Source organism: Myotis yumanensis, unplaced genomic scaffold (assembly GCF_028538775.1).
Source record: "Myotis yumanensis isolate MYYU_CA2020_CCGP unplaced genomic scaffold, mMyoYum1.0.hap1 SCAF_2, whole genome shotgun sequence".
NCBI classification, from domain to species: domain Eukaryota; kingdom Metazoa; phylum Chordata; class Mammalia; order Chiroptera; family Vespertilionidae; genus Myotis; species Myotis yumanensis.
The window spans coordinates 43,206,620-43,222,792 of NW_027223753.1; positions in this window are offsets into that span (position 1 = coordinate 43,206,620).

A 16,173-nucleotide genomic window follows, 5' to 3' on the forward strand; every position below is an offset into this window, starting at 1 on the left:
ACAGGTTCGCCATCACTGGTCTAGACCATAAATGGTCATGCAACTTCACCTGGTTGTCTTTGAATGCTTGCTCTCTCCGTGTTTCTCCTATGAATACTCTCTTAAAACTCAGCTTTCTGGAGAGACCACATGCTGGTGCTCCAAGCAACAAGTGAGCCCAGCCTTGAAATCATCCCAGTCCTGGTTCCAGTGAAGTGTGTGAAGGAGCCATCTTAGCAGTAGGACCATCAACCCCATTTGAGCTATTTGATTCACCTCAGCTACTCAAGTCTTGTCGGCTGAGGTTTCAGCCATTGTGGAGCAGAGAGAGACTATTCCCATGGTATTTTGTGTGAATTCTTGACCCACAGAAGCCATGACACAATTCATAGTAGTTGTTTGATATCACTAAATTTGGAGGTAGTTTGCATGTGATAGTAGATAACTGGAACAATTATGATGGCTACAAGTGTAAAACTCCAACTGAATCAGTATAAGCAAAAAGGAGAATCTATTCACTCATGAATCTGGAAAGAGCAGGGCTGAATTTGGCCTCAAGGACAATAGTCCAGGAATTGATGTTATCAAAACTCTCCACTGTGACTTCTCTTTCTCTCCCCATCTTGGCAAGAAAGAAAACTTGCCCCTCCCAGGGTCAGTATTCATTTAAACTTCCAGAAAGGCATTGGCCCAGTTAGATATTGTGCACATTCCTCAATTAATAATTATAGTTAATTCAAGGGCCTATGTCAGGGGCCAATTCCTATGACCAATGGCAGGATCTATGATAATCAGCCTCCACCAGAACACATCATTAGAGCAAGAGAAATTTACCCCAAGAGACTTGGCTATTCTAGAGAGACAAAGCATTCTGCATTAACTACAGTGGTTTAAAATATTATTTCAGGGCTACTTCCTAAAGCGCAGTAACTCCACTTATCCACAGGTGGGATCAAGTGTGGGCTGAGAGGATCTTCCTAACTGGAGATGGGCAAAACATTTTAACTATCAAAAGACTCAGAGAAATATGCTTTGCTAACACCTGACAGATATTTTTCAGAAAACATGTAGCGCATGCTCTCACACTGGCCATTTCACTGAATCTTCACAACCACCCTAGGAGGCAGGTAACATTAACCCCCTGTTATGAGTAAAGAAAAGAGAACTCCCGCAATTAAGGAGTTACTTGCTCAACCAAGGTCGTACGCTTCTAGGGGTCAGACGTAACATACAGAGCCTGGTCTTCAGTCTCCAAATCCAGAATCCTATATCCAATTCACACTAAGAGTAATGAAACCCTAGCCAGTGGTTCTCAACCTTCCTAATGCCGTGACCCTTTAATACAGTTCCTCATGTTGTGGTGACCCCCAACCATAAAATTATTTTTGTTGCTACTTCATAACTGTAATTTTGCTACTGTTATGAATTGTAATGTAAATATCTGATATGCAGGATGTATTTTCATTGTTCGTGACCCACGGGTTGAGACCCGCCTAGACTAACCAAAAAAAAATGTAATTTTGTATATATAAAATCTAAACACAAGTATCCCGAAGTGCTAGTTGTACGGACATCAATAAGGCAATAGCCAGTTAGGTCTTGAGACAGGCAGAGACATTACCCACTACCTGAGGGACTTGTGTTCTCCATTGTCTAAGTGCCCTTGGACCTCAGACAAACCTCATTATTTCTTGGAAACGTGTATTCCTCTGAGAGCCAGGGAAGGCGTGTGGTCCAGTAAATGCAATTAGCAGTCTCACTGAGCGTTTCCTCGTCTGTTGTCTCCCAGAGAACAGCCATCAGAAAGCTCACATTTTCAAAAAACACTCTTCCAAATGACCAGAGTCGCCAGAAGATTTTAAGTGGGTCTGAGATGTCTATGTAGGGAGCCTTTGGGAAATATGAAAATATTTATTGAGCACTTCCTATGAATAAGACTCTACTCTAGGCACAGAGGCATACGGAAATGAGAGAGAGAAGGACAGGGATAGGGAGGAAGGGAGGGAGGGAGGGAGGGGGGGAGAGAGAGAGAGAGAGAGAGAGAGAGAGAGAGAGAGAGAGAATGAATATAAGAGAAATTCCAGCAAGTTATGTAACCTCATCTACAATATAGGATTAATAATAATGTGATGATGATACACAGATTTCTATATCCAGCCCAGCCACTCTTGTAGCTCCTTTTATCCAAATGCCTACTCAAAATTTGCTCTCAGGGGCCCAAGAATCAACATGATCAAAACTGAACTTTTGTCTCTCTCTCCCAGGTCTGCACCCTCTCTGGTACTTCTATCTTTGTTTAAAGTTCCCAGCAACTCCATTCCAACATTCCTATCAAACTGGGGATCTTCAACATTAATATGGAAGATACATCAAACACATCACCTTCTCAGTTCTCAGTGATCTCCAATTCAAAGACAGCTTTATGCCTTTTTAGTCACCAACGGCAGACAGGGATACCTGGTCTCTGTGACTGTCTCTGAGACCCTGTAGAACTTACTGCAATGGTCATGTCATACATCAAGGAAGAACCTGATTTTGTGTGGCAACATCCTATGAAGAACAACTGCAGCAGAGAACAAGACCATGCAGGCCACGAATTATAGTTTCCTCTTTTTTCTGTGTAGGACAATAGCAATCAGGACTGACCTCTTTAATTTATTTCAAGTTCCTTGGAATTCTTGAATCAATCAGGGGAGTGACTCTGACTTGAGAAGAAAAGCCTCATTGTAATAAATAGAATTGGGATTCAGACATGTTCCACCTCCCAAAGGAACAAATCCTGTTGTATCAGTAGGTAGTGCCTGGGAATATCTTTCAATAGACTGTGAGCTCCTTGAGGCCAGAAATAATGTCTAAACCATGTCTGTTGTCCTCACAGATCCTAACACTGCCAGCACTCAGAATACGTGCATTGGATTACTTAAGACACTAAGCTTCCTTAGCTTTTCCATCTCTTTCACTTTCATTATATAATCCGAAGATACCTTTTGAATTGAGGATCTTAGATTTTAGTCCATGTTTTTCAGTAATTAGATTTCAATGTGTACATTTTATTAAATAGCTAATTGGCATTGGTTTTGGTGGATAGTTCACTAAGGTTGTAGTGAATCAGCATAGGGTTGGCTTGCTTTTTGGAAACCACAGGGGTGGGCAAAAGTGGGTTTACAGTTGTTCATATGGAAAATAATATAATAATTAATCAAAAATAATACAACAATAAATTCTGTGTTCCATATACTCACTACTGTAGACCTACACTTGCCAACCCCTGTATTTTGTGAGCATTGTGGTCCATCTGGGGTGTGAGAGTGCACTTCTTATTCTTCCTGTGCATGTGCCAGCACTGGTATGAGAGGAGAAAGGGGAGCTCTGAGCTGAGATAAATGAAAACCATTCCTTTCCTGTTGGTGCTCCAATTGCATAATAAGTGGCACATGTGTGGGAGGGTCGAAGCCACAAGAAGAGGTTTGGTGGCTGCAGACACAGCATTTCAGGTTAAATTGGGATAGGGGTGTCTCTTGCATGGTACTGGAATCAATTTGATCTTGCTCTCTCTTGTTTCCAGGGCTTGGACACCCGTTTTATATTTAAGTTTTCATAGCTATCTCACAGGCTCACATACCACACAGGAGAAGTACAGGCATGGTAGGTCTGTAAGTTGACTTTTTATTTTTTAAGTAGAATCCAAATGAGTGGGGAATAGATATTGGCGGAAAGTCATAAAAGGCATGACAGCCTAAGACTTTTACTCTCTCCACAGATAGTACAATATCACTCCAGAAAAGTTTCTAGGGGCTGGAAAGGCAAGATGGTATGAACAGGGATCTTTTGTCTATATCTTCTGTCCAGACTACTGGAATAGTTTTAAGGGGCTACACCTGTCTCTACATCACATATGAGGCATCAGTAAATGGACTGCTTTGGTGGCTTCTTTTACACACAATTTCCTTCATTCCTTAACTACCCCCTGTTTTCTGTAGCTCACATGTGACACTGTTCTGATCTAGAGTATTCTAATCAAGGGCTTAGCCTTAATGTTTGCACCCTGTCTCCTCTCCCAGTTTTACTTTCTCTGTGTTTTCATAGTTTAGGACAAGGTTACTCTGAACATGGATTGGTTGGCTTATCCCTTGTGATTACCTTACTTCTGCCTGCCCTGGATAACCAATCCCCATTCTTCAGCCCAGGACCTCTTTGCCACCCCGTGGAAAGGACCTCGATCAATCTCATTCTTAGTACAGGAAAGGCCTGAACACACTCTTGAACTCTTGAGGCTACATTCTGATAAGATAGTACCAAAATGTTTGAGGACAGAAAAGCATCAATGGAAAGTAAATTAAAATCAAAAGAAATATCTGAAAAGGCCATAAAATTATTAGACACATTAAGAGCTAAAAAAAATCCATCTAATGGTTTTCTAAAATTACCAATACCTCTCAGAAAACAGACATGGCATATCCATGCCTACTGTTCTTACCAAATATTTATGTTGACCAACTTAACTAGTAGCCTCTCTCACCCTCCAGAAACACAAAGCATTTCCTCCTCTGAACAAAGAAACAAAAGGTAAAGTGAGATCATGAGTGAGCAATTATCTCTAGAAACTATGTAAGTAGAGCAATCCCCAGAAGTACTGTAAATTTTGGGGGCTTCATTAGATTTGTACCTAACCTGTTCTGCAAATTAGTCAAGGAAGGTAATGAAAGACTGAATGGATGAGGGGGGAAAGGAGATGTTGGAGGAAGGTCTGCTGAGAATATCACTCACCTCTGGAATTACTATAGATTCTCCTCCAACACAAGAAAACATGTACACCTGTGTTCAATTCCATTTACCGTACAAACACTGACTGAGAATCTTCTTTATACTACACACTCCATTTGAGAAGCCAGAGTATTATCCCTGACTTCAGTGAGATGACAGTTGATAAGGAGGAAACAGAGCCAATAATTTTAATATAATGTGACAAGCACCAGATGCTAGAGAACCACTGCATGGGCACCCAGCCCAACTTCAATGCTCAAAGGTTTCCTAAGGGACACATCTGAACGGAGCCTTGAAGGCCGAGTAAGAAATATTGAGATGGGCCTGAAGTTATCCAAAAGGTTTTCATTAGTCCCTCATTATTTTATAATAACCCAGTCCAGTGCACACATTCTGGGGCATGGAGACTTGACACTTGTGTAATGAGTTTACAATCTGCTCATAAAGAGAATACTTCTACATACACACAGAACAGTTATAGGCACCTCTCCAAGATTGTAAATACAGGCTAGATATTGTGGTTCCAACTGCATAATTTATAATTTAGTATTGAGAAGGGAGAAGAAACAGAGCTGGAAAATATCAAAGAAAATTATCTTTATCATTTTCATCACAGTATCTTTGTGCATCATGGAGTAGGAACAAAACTCCTAAAATCCTTAGAGAAAACTGAGATGATAGATGACAAATTTCTGTGTCCAAGTTCACATGACCAGGAAGTGGCAGAGCAAGACTGAGAGTTCCCTGAAAGTACCTTCAGGTATTTCTTGCATTCAGGATATAGTTAGTGGTCAGTATTTATTACATTAAGTAATATTCTTCCCTGTAGGATCATTTTAGGGCAATCTTAAAGTATTTATTTCCAGAGAGGCAACTGCAGATTATATCACAATAGATCAATGCAAGAAAATAGACTTTGTCCCTTGAATTAACCACATATGGAGTCAGATTTCAGATGCCAAATGAAACAGTTCATAGTTCATATCCAATGGCATGATGTACTCAAGCACTGTATTCTTGGATACTGTGAACTTCATCTCAATACATCTTCTTCAAACACCGGCTGCGTGCCAACATTTGCTCCATCTCTGAAACTCAAAGATTGATCAACCAGTCCCTGACCTCAGAGCTACACTTCTCAAGAAAGGAGACAGTACATCCACCTGTGATGTTTCACCAGTGTCACAGAAACAAACATGAAATGTCAAGAGACCAAATGAGGTAGGCAGTTTGATTCTTAATCAGGTAGATCTGTGAAGGCATTGTGTAAATGAGAACATTTAATCTTGGCCTTGAATTATGACTAAATATTCAGCAGAAGTCGGAGACATCCTAGGCCAGTGGTAGGCAAACTGCGGCTCACTAGCCACCTGCAGCTCTTTGGCCCCTTGAGTGTGGCTCTTCCACAAAATACCACTTGCAGGCGCGCACACGAACAGTACGATTGAAACTTCACGGCCCATGCGCAGAAGTCAGTATTTTGTGGAAGAGCCACACTCAAGGGGCCAAAGAGCCGCATGTGGCTCGCGAGCCGCAGTTTGCCAACCACTGTCCTAGGCAACAGGAACAAAATGAAAAATCAGACAGAAGCTAGAAAATATTGTTCACATCTGGGAACTGGTGAGAGATCTTGTGCAGCAAATGAAGAGGAGAGCCTTCTATAAGGACAGGTAGCTCGGAGACTGAGCTGGACTGGGAGGGGTCTTTACCCAGAGCTACAAAATGCCTAGTCAAAAGATGAAGCTAGATCCTGTAGCAGGCGCTGTTGGGGCCCTAGCTATGTCCCTTCATCACATACCATTTCTGTACAGGCCAGGCCCACTTGCAGCTACTACTAGTATCACCTATGACTCTAGCTGCAGTAGCCCACTCGGCCAGCACGCTAAACAACCCAGAGCACTAGAGAATTGATGGCTCCTCTCCGCCGCCCCCGGGAAATGATTCAAAGTGGATAAATACTCCTTTTCACTTATCTCAGGTAGGGAAACCCTGAACCATGTGCTGCCCAGCAGGATCAGACTCTGGCTGCCCACATCTTTAACTTGTTTGATAATGATTTTCTATCAGCTTCTTTTCTACCCTGTCTTACTTCCCCATTCCCTTACTCAGGTTTTCTAAGATCATCCTCAAAATTCACCATCTACACCTGACTTAGTCTCAGGGTCTGCTTCTGAGGGCAGGCCAAACCAAGACATTATCAGGAAAGTATTATTAATGACAAACTAAGTCATTATCAGGAAAATAAAGCTAATGGCCAGCTTTGATGCTCAGGACAATGCTATAAAGAGGAAACATGGTTAACAGCAAATAGGAAATTGAGAGAAGGTGCAAGATGTGGGCTAGGAAGGCAGTAGGCAGGGGCACAGCAGGGAAAGACGTATGGAAATGAGAGTTTGATGTGGCAATTACCTGATTCAAGGACAAGCCTAATTTATTAATGGGCACTAATCATTTTGATTTTTTTCCCTCTTTGAGAAATTGATGAAAGCTTTGGACTTTCTATCCAGGAAAAAAAAAAAAAAGTGTATACAAACAATTCTGCTTGAAACTTCAAGGGATTCCCCAACCCCAGATTAAGAACCCTGATTAAAGGCTGTATGTGAGCTGGACTGTGAGGGTCTTGATTGCCTGCAGAGAGCTTTAGCATTTCCTCCATGGGCAATGGGAAGCCAGCAGAGGTTTTTACTATAGGAGTTCCCAAGTGATTACAGTTTTCCATCCTAAATGGAACCCATGAAATCTGGATGTTTTTAACAGATTGAAAGAGAGATTGGGGGAAAGAGTGCATAGATAATTGAGCTCCTTGTTGGCCAAAAACATTTTCTACCAGATGCACTGCAGGGCTTTAGAGGCTACTGACTGCAGGAGCCAGATGCACCTCCGTGGGTGCCATGGGGAGTCGCTTCCACAACCCAGTGTTTCGGCCACAACAACTCCAGGAACAGGATACACACTGAAGGGAGCTGGAGGCAAACTCAGGGCAGACACAACTGTCTGTATGAAAACCTGTAAGAAGCCTGAGGTGAAAAGGTCCCTGTTGCAGAATGGACAGAGGGAGGAGGAAAGGGAGAGGCTGGAGAGAGAAGCTGAGAATAATAGAGTCCATTTGGAAGGATAAACCAAGCTGGGAGGGCAAAGCATAGAAAACATGATAAAGAACCTGAAGGGAATATAACTGTAGGAAATAAAGGCTAATTTGAGTACAAATGAGAAAGGCATAGAGATAGAAAAAAAGATAGTAGCTGGACTTTTAGGATCTAGAATACTAATGGGGAAAAGGAAAAATTAAATTATTTGCTTCTTTTTTCTATAAATGAATTTAAGGAATGGCTATCATTTTTTTAGTATCTACTATATGGGAAAACTACAGTCAACATCATTACATATAATAATCCTATGAGTCAGGTGTTGTCCCCATGTCACAGGTGGGTAAACTGAGACAGGGAAGAAACTTGCACAAGGCCACCAAATGAGTGCTGGTAAAGCCTGCATTTGAACCCAGGCCTGTCTGACTTGAAGTCACAGATTCTATTTCCTGTTGCCTTCATCCCAGAGCTCATATTTGGAGACCAAACACAACTAACAAAAGCGAATTACATGACTTGGGCACCAAATCAAACATGAAGAATTGGCCATATCAGGATTTTTGTGGACTAAGCTGATACGGTGGGAGGAGGTAGCTATGGCTGGTCACCAGGATCATTGGCATGATGACTTCTGAACCTTCTTCCACTGTCCACCCCACCTTGACTGGTACAGTCCCACTGCTTAGCCAGGTCAGAACCTGAGGGAAAAGGAGAGCCTTGGTTTGCTAAAGGATCTCAGACTGGGTGGTTCAGACTGACACCTTCAAGTTTCTGGAGGGGCTCATGGCCTGGTATGGCAGAAAGAGCATGGTGCTGAGCCAGTAATGAAGGTGCGAATCCTGCTCAGCCACCCATTACCTCAATAACACACTGAGTCTTTCACAGCTTCAGTTTCTTCACTGGTAATAAACAAACCGCCTGTTTTTTCAGGGTTAATGTGATGATGACACAAAATAATAGATGCACTATGACTAGCACAGTGTCTGTCAAACAGTGTCCCAAACACCAGCAATTTTGCATTCTAACATCCTTCCTTTCCTCTCTTTTTCTACTTGAATCCCTTAACCCACTACCAAGGCCTGTTAGCATCCTGAGTATAGCACTTTCCCTCATTTCACTTCAATATACATATATTTGGTGTCTAGTATAATTAAAAAATATTTTTTGCTTGGAATTGTGCAATTTAAAAAGCTCTTCTACTTCTGTCACAGCATCTATTTTTATCATGGGCCTAGAAAGTGAGCAAATAGGAATCATTACCCCTTTGTTACTGTGTTAGAAAGAGGCTCAGAGGGAAGGTGTGATGTACCCTAGTCACACAGCCAGTAGCAGAGCAAGTACGGACAGGCCGGCTTAAAGCAACAGAGCCAAGCAATATATAGGTGCTGACGTAGTCTGCTCTAGCTGCTATAACAAAATATCACAGAGTGGGTGGCTTCAACAATAGGAATTTACTTTGCACAGTTCTGGAGGGTGAGAAGTCCAAGATCATGGTGCTGACCAATTTGGCTTCTAAGTGAGGGCTCTCTTCCTGGCTTGTAGACAGCCACCTTCTCACTGTGTCCTCACATGACAGAGAGGAGGGGGGCTATCTGATGTCTCTTCTTATAAAGACACTAGAGGCCCGGCACACGAAATTCGTGCATGGGTATGGTCAGTAGGCCTGGCCTGCAATCAGGACCATTTTCCCCAGCTGCCCGCAGCTGGCCCCACCCCCCACTGCCATCCACCCCCGGTTCCCTGTTCACCATTGGGCAATCAGAGGCTGCCAGCCGGGGGGAAGGACCGAGAGGTGGCCATTCCCGCCCACTCGCCAGTTCTGCCCCCACTGCAGATCACCTTCTGTGTGTGGGGCAACCAGTGGGGCGAGGGCCTTGGTCTGGCACCCACATCCCCACCACCCACCCCCAGTTCCTCATTTGCCATCAGGTAATGGGAGCCTGACGGCTGGCGAAAGAAACTGAGAGGTGGTCAGTGCGCCTCATAGTGACTGGTCAAGCGGTCATTCTGGTCATTCCACTGTTAGGGTCAATTTGCATATTACCCTTTTATTATATAGGATTAATCCTATTGGATCAGGACCCACCCATGACCTTATTTAACCTTACTCTATCTCCAAATACAGTCACATTGGGGAGTGGGGCTTCAATATACTAGTATGAATTATGGTGGGACACAAACATATAGTCCATAGCAGGTGCCTTGAACAACTTACTTACCTTCTTTGGGCCCTTTTCTTTGTCTAAAAAAAAAAAAAAAAAAAGGTAGTATGTTCTTGGACATGGCTGTGTCCACGACCCCTTCTGGCTCAGATTTTCAAAAATTATACTCTAGCTCTTTTCATAGACACAACACGGCTGCCAAGGTTCAAAGAACCCACAAGCAGAACAATGTCATGTGGCAAAGAAACAGGGGCATATCTTCTTATATGTCTCTCTGTCAGTGAAGAACTTTTCCCCAAAAGCCCTCAGAAGACTTCTCCTCTCAGCCATTGGCCATTACTATGTAATATGCCCTTCCTAAACCAACAACTGGAAAAAGAACAGAGCTGCAATGAATGGGGGTGGGTGCTTCTGATTCACAGGGAAAAGGAGAAAGTGGCTGAACAAATCAGATTCTTGCAACAAGGAGGAGGGGAGTGGCTATTAGGCAGTGACCAACAGCACCTATAGCACACAGTGCACCACTTTATGGATATAAAAGCAAACAGATAAGACAGGCTCCTAAGGCAGCCTGTGTAAGCATGTGCTGAAAATAGAAAGTCATAGTATTTAAAAGGCAGAGTTTCAGGTAGGGTTTGAGGCAGAAATGTGACTGTTTTGGGGTGAAGCAGTGATATTTACAGACTCTTGTGTGCCCCTGGCATCAGCTGACTCCAGCAGGATACTGCTAGCCCCTTGCAGCCATGTCCAAACCAGGGCTTCAGGGCCTGGGAGACAAGCTACCCTCAGGGAACTTGGGACCCAAAAGGGACAAGCAAAGGTCAACTTCTAAGAATGAGGCCAGAATAAAGATTTTCATGTGCTGTGATTCAAGAGATGTCGGTTTCATATTCAGGTGGCCTTGAATTAAATCTAAGCTCTATTTTTTAGGGAAATTCTGTAAACTCTTCAGATCTTGGTTTCCTTAACTGTAAAATGGGGATACTGATTTGGCTGGTAAGGATTAGCAATAATTGTGTGCAAAGAATTAACAGTGTCTGACAGTAGCCACGTAGTAAATAGTATTACCATCACTAGAAGAAAATGAAAGTGGGAATGGATCAGGTGAGAGAGATGAACAACCCCAGTGAATCAGAAATTCAAACAAAGCTCAAATTTTAAGTTAAATACGATTTTCAAAGTACAATCAACAAAACCATTTTATCACCCATTGTCTCATTGGATCCTCACAATTAAGGTATTATCAGGGCTCGCCCACTTTACAGATCAAAAAAACTGAGATTCAGCAAGGCTTAGACATAGTTTGTTCATCTGTGATACTATGACAGATTAAAGTAGCTAGGAATTCATTTCCCCAGGGAATTCAGGCTTCAAGAGAGACTTGTCTGCAGGTCCAAAAGTCAGAAACAGTGGGCTCTAAGATGAGTCACTAGCTAGAAGTTTTCTTGAAGGTCTCCTGTGGAAAACAGTGTTTCTTAAACTTTATGAGGCATCAGACTCTCCTGGAGGGTTTGTTAGACCACAGATTGTTAGGCAGGACTCCCAGAGTATTCAATTCGGGTCGTCTAGGGTGGGGTCTCATCATTTGAATTTTTAATGAGTTTCCCATGATGCTACTGCTGCTTTGGGACCACACCTGGGAAACCATTGGCTCAGAAACTGGGTCCCAGAATTCAGATCAGGGCTCTCAAATTTCAATGTATAGAAGAATCACCTGGGCCACCTGCTGGAAACACAGCTCCAACAGTCTTCCATGATGCAGGTTCGTCTTCCACGATGCAGGTTCGCATGCAAAGAGGTGACTCTGCTGTAGGACTCACCTGCCCTATTGGAGAAAAGTTGATTAGTCAATCCTCTCAAGCTCTTTTTGACACCCAACCCAAATTATGTGTATTTATTTACATATACTACTGTACTAATAACACATTATGTATCCCATTTTCTATTTAGAAATGTTTTAATTTTATAAAAATATACATAAATGTTAAATCTTCTTCACATACCCCAAAGGATTGCCTTACACCCACACTTTAGGGACCATCCAAGTCACCAAGTACTATTCAAAGATTATTCCACAAATTAGCAGCATCATGGGATCTTGTTAGAGATATAAGTTCCCAGCCCCACCCCAGACCTACTGAATAATAATCTCTGGGACTGGGGCAATCAGTGTCTTAATAAGTTCCCCATGTGACTATTGACAAAGTTTGAGAACCACTGATGGCTAACTACATAGATGATGCAAAGTGGTCTTGGTGCTAAGATGAAGACCAATGGGACGGAGGCACAATTACCAGACACAGCTGGGGCAAGTTCTTGAACTCTGAATGGATTCCCCACTGGAGTTTATGTTTTTAGTAAACAACTTTGAGCCAACCATAATCACATTATTATTCAGAAATCAAGTGTTTTTATGATGCTGTTTTCTTGTCATGACTTTGTCAAAAAAATTATTGATTTCTGTGTAATTCAAGAAAATGTTCCCACTCAGAACTCAACCTTCTCAGATTGCCTAGGGCAGTGGTCGGCAAACTGCGGCTCTTTGGCCCCTTCAGTGTGGCTCTTCCACAAAATAACGACTTCTGTGCATGGGCCGCGAAGTTTCAATTGCACTGTACGTGCGTGCCCGCACATGGTATTTTGTGAAAGAGCCACACTCAAGGGGCCAAAGAGCTGCATGTGGCTCTCGAGCTGCAGTTTGTCGACCACTGGCCTAGGGCCATGGGTTTTCCCAAGATGCAGGACTTCCTGTACTTAAACCAGGAAAGTCCTGGGAAAATCAAGACAAGTTGGTCACCTCTCTTGGACTCTACTGTGACAGTGCTTGATACTTTTTAAAATTCAACTCATTTTCTCTACTCCTACCAATTACACAACCTCTACAAAAGAGCCCTAGACTTACAGATCTGCTCTGGCCCTCATAGCAGTGTGATATGCAGCAAGTCAGTTAATCTGTGAACCTCCATTCATCATCTGCAAAATGGGACCAAACACCCTTGCCTCCCACACCTCACAGGACAATAGTCCAGGTCAAGAGAGTTGGTGTTACAAAGGCAACTTATGCATTACAAAGTAGTCTAGGAATAGAAGGGATGGCCATTTGACATCCTGGAAAGAGTGCAGGCTTCTGGAGAGGCAGACTCTCATGCAACCCTAGAACCACATCAGCACATTATTTTATCTCTCTAAGATGATTCTCAACTGTAAAATGGGGATTCAAATTACCTTCCTCATAGAATATTGAGAAGATTAAACGAGATGGTGGTCGCTAAGCGCCTGGCATATTTGGAACTCCAAAGTATTGGTTCCCTTCCCCGTGATTATACGACATTCAAAGACTTAATGATAGTTTTTTTGCAGCTAATGCAATGAATAGCATTATTATGCTTGCTTCCTGAAGTGAAAAGCCACATAACACTCCTCCTTGCTCCCAGGGCCCCTTTGATGTGGCAGGGGGTGGGAAAGGATGTTACTTCCACTTGGTATAACCAAGCCAGAAAGATTGTCCAGTTCCTACCCACAGAGGAATGCAATGAGCGACTGCTTAGAGAGGCCTGGGGCTGAAATGCACAGTGACCTTTGCATCTGGGAATGCCAAATTTGGAGCTTCTACACAAATTTAATTACCCCTTCAGAAAATCATACCTAATATGAATAGATTTTTTTTCAAATCATCCAAAAATTGCAAAAATATATCTAAAAATAAAAAAGTATAAGTCCTTGCCAAAACCGGTTTGGCTCAGTGGATAGAGCGTCGGCCTGCGGACTGAAGGGTCCCGGGTTCGATTCCGGTCAAGGGCATGTACCTGGGTTGCGGCACATCCCCAGTAGGAGATGTGCAGGAGGCAGCTGGTCGATGTTTCTCTCTCATCGATGTTTCTAACTCTCTATCTCTCTCCCTTCCTCTCTGTGAAAAATCAATAAAATATATTTAAGAAAAAAAAAGTATAAGTCCAGTCTGTCCTCACAGGGGGGAAATAAGTGCCTTCAGTTGAATGTCTCTTTCAGGCAGGGATTTTGTAACATTTCATTTTTGGAGGATTTCATCCACTCACCAAGCATTTAACTGAGCCAGATAGCCCATGTTTTGAGCATCTACTTTGTGCCAGGCTTGGCACATAATAAAATGAATAGTTTCTGCTTGGCAAGAAGCTCACAAATACAAATAAACACAGAGTTACAATCCACGGGTGAAAAAAAAGTATTACTAGAGGTAGGTCTGAGGGATCGTGATGGTAAAAAGGAGGTTTAGAAATCTACCTAGGAAAGTGCTGGAAATGGGCCGCACTCTGTAAATTAAGTGTGTACATGGGATTGATGGGAATTACCCACTACCGCTATCCATTGTCTTCACCTTGGCACATGGTCTCTCCTAGGGACAATGAGAGTAAACTGTGGCCAGTGGGATCTGAGCATAAGTGATGTGTGTAATGTCCAGGCTCTACCTTTAAAGGGAAAGGCATGTTTGCCTCTTCCCCTCTCCCCCTTCATTCTGGATGGAATCCAGGCATGGTAGTAAGCAATCTTGGACCATGTGGTTGAGAGCATCACCTAGGGGTGTTAGGGCAACAAGAGAGAAGTCTGGGTCCTTCCTTCGTGACTTCATAAAGCAGAATCACACTAGGAACAGGACATGTATAGGGTAGGGAATTGAAGGTTTATCTCAAATATGCCTCTATTAAGTGGGGCCTCTATTACATGCAGCCTTTTACACCTGCCTATAGTACAAGTTTTTTGTTTGGATGAATTCTGTATATTTCAATTAACAAACACTAGCTGCTATAGAATGATGAATTATAATCAGAAGCCCAGTGAGCACTTCTTTCAGTCCTCCAGAATCTCATATGTCACTCAGAAATCTACAAAGTGTCTATCCAGGAAGGCCAGAGTTCAATCTTCCTGGCTCCCAGATCCTACTGTTCTTTTCTCCCCCATCAGGAGCTGCTTGAGTCTCAAGTCCAAACCCCAGAGCCACCTGAGGTAGGATAGTTTGAGTGGCTCCAGAGCCACTTCCTATGTATTAGCTTCAATTCTTTCTTGCCCATAGTTTGACTGGGATGTTTTCTTTTAGGTCTATTGCTTGTTTTCTGCCTCATATAGAGTTCCTGAATTCCTGTTCCAAGTCTAAAGTCTAGACCATGGACCCCAGGAGCAGCAGGGACTCAATTAATTTATATTTTCATCTCCAGCAAGGACAGAACCTAGCATAGCACAAACACTTGTTGAATATTAAACAGAAAAAAAGTGAATGATATGACATATTCCACCATTGCCTTTTTAAGAGCATTTCCTATTTTTCCAAGCCTCCCCCAAAGACTAGATGAATTTTAAAGAATTCTATTGACTGGCCTGCACCCTTCTGGGTGCCCTTCTGCAACTCCATAGACTCCCAGGATGGCACATCTAAGTAACACATGTTGGAATAACCCACTTTCTTTTTCTGAGTTTCATTTGCAGTCTTTTTCACCTTTCCTTCCAGGCAAGAAGGTGCCTACTGGCTTGCCTGGGCTAGTATTCAAAGCCCAAAGCTGGGAATGAGGAAGTTGGCCAAGACCATGGAGCACAGAGGAAAGGAGAATCAGAATCTTTATCCTGAGTGAGGGTGGGCCTTGAATTAAGGTATGATCAAATTATTAAGCACAAGGTAATGGCCAGAGATCAAATGTGAACTCTGAACTATCAAGTTTACTCCAAGAGAATAGGCAAAACAGAGGTAGAGACCAGGAAGGTGAAGAGCAAGAGATATTTTGCTCATACTATGACTTGAAGTCATATTCTTTGATGATTCTAATTGTCTGTCATGAAGAACTTTTCCTCACATTTCATTTCAGGTCCTCCAAAACACAGATTCCAATATGGTAGAAGTGCAAGTGATTTATTGAGAACAATGCCTGTACAAGTTAAAGGGAGAAGAAGCAGTAGGCAATGCTGCAATGCAGATTTGATACCTGTGAAAGGAGAAGGGGAGTCAGAGCCTCGGACTATGGCTCAACTCTGAGAAAACCTCCACTAAGACAATGGGAGCTTCAGTGCAAAGATAGAGGATTCCTGGGTTGGGCATAAATGGCATCTGGCTTCATCCCTGACCTTTCTTTACAGTTCTCAAACTGACTTAGAGAAAATCCAGACTGGAAGTGGACTTAGAGATAATTTGGGCAACATTGTTCAAAAGAACTTTCTAC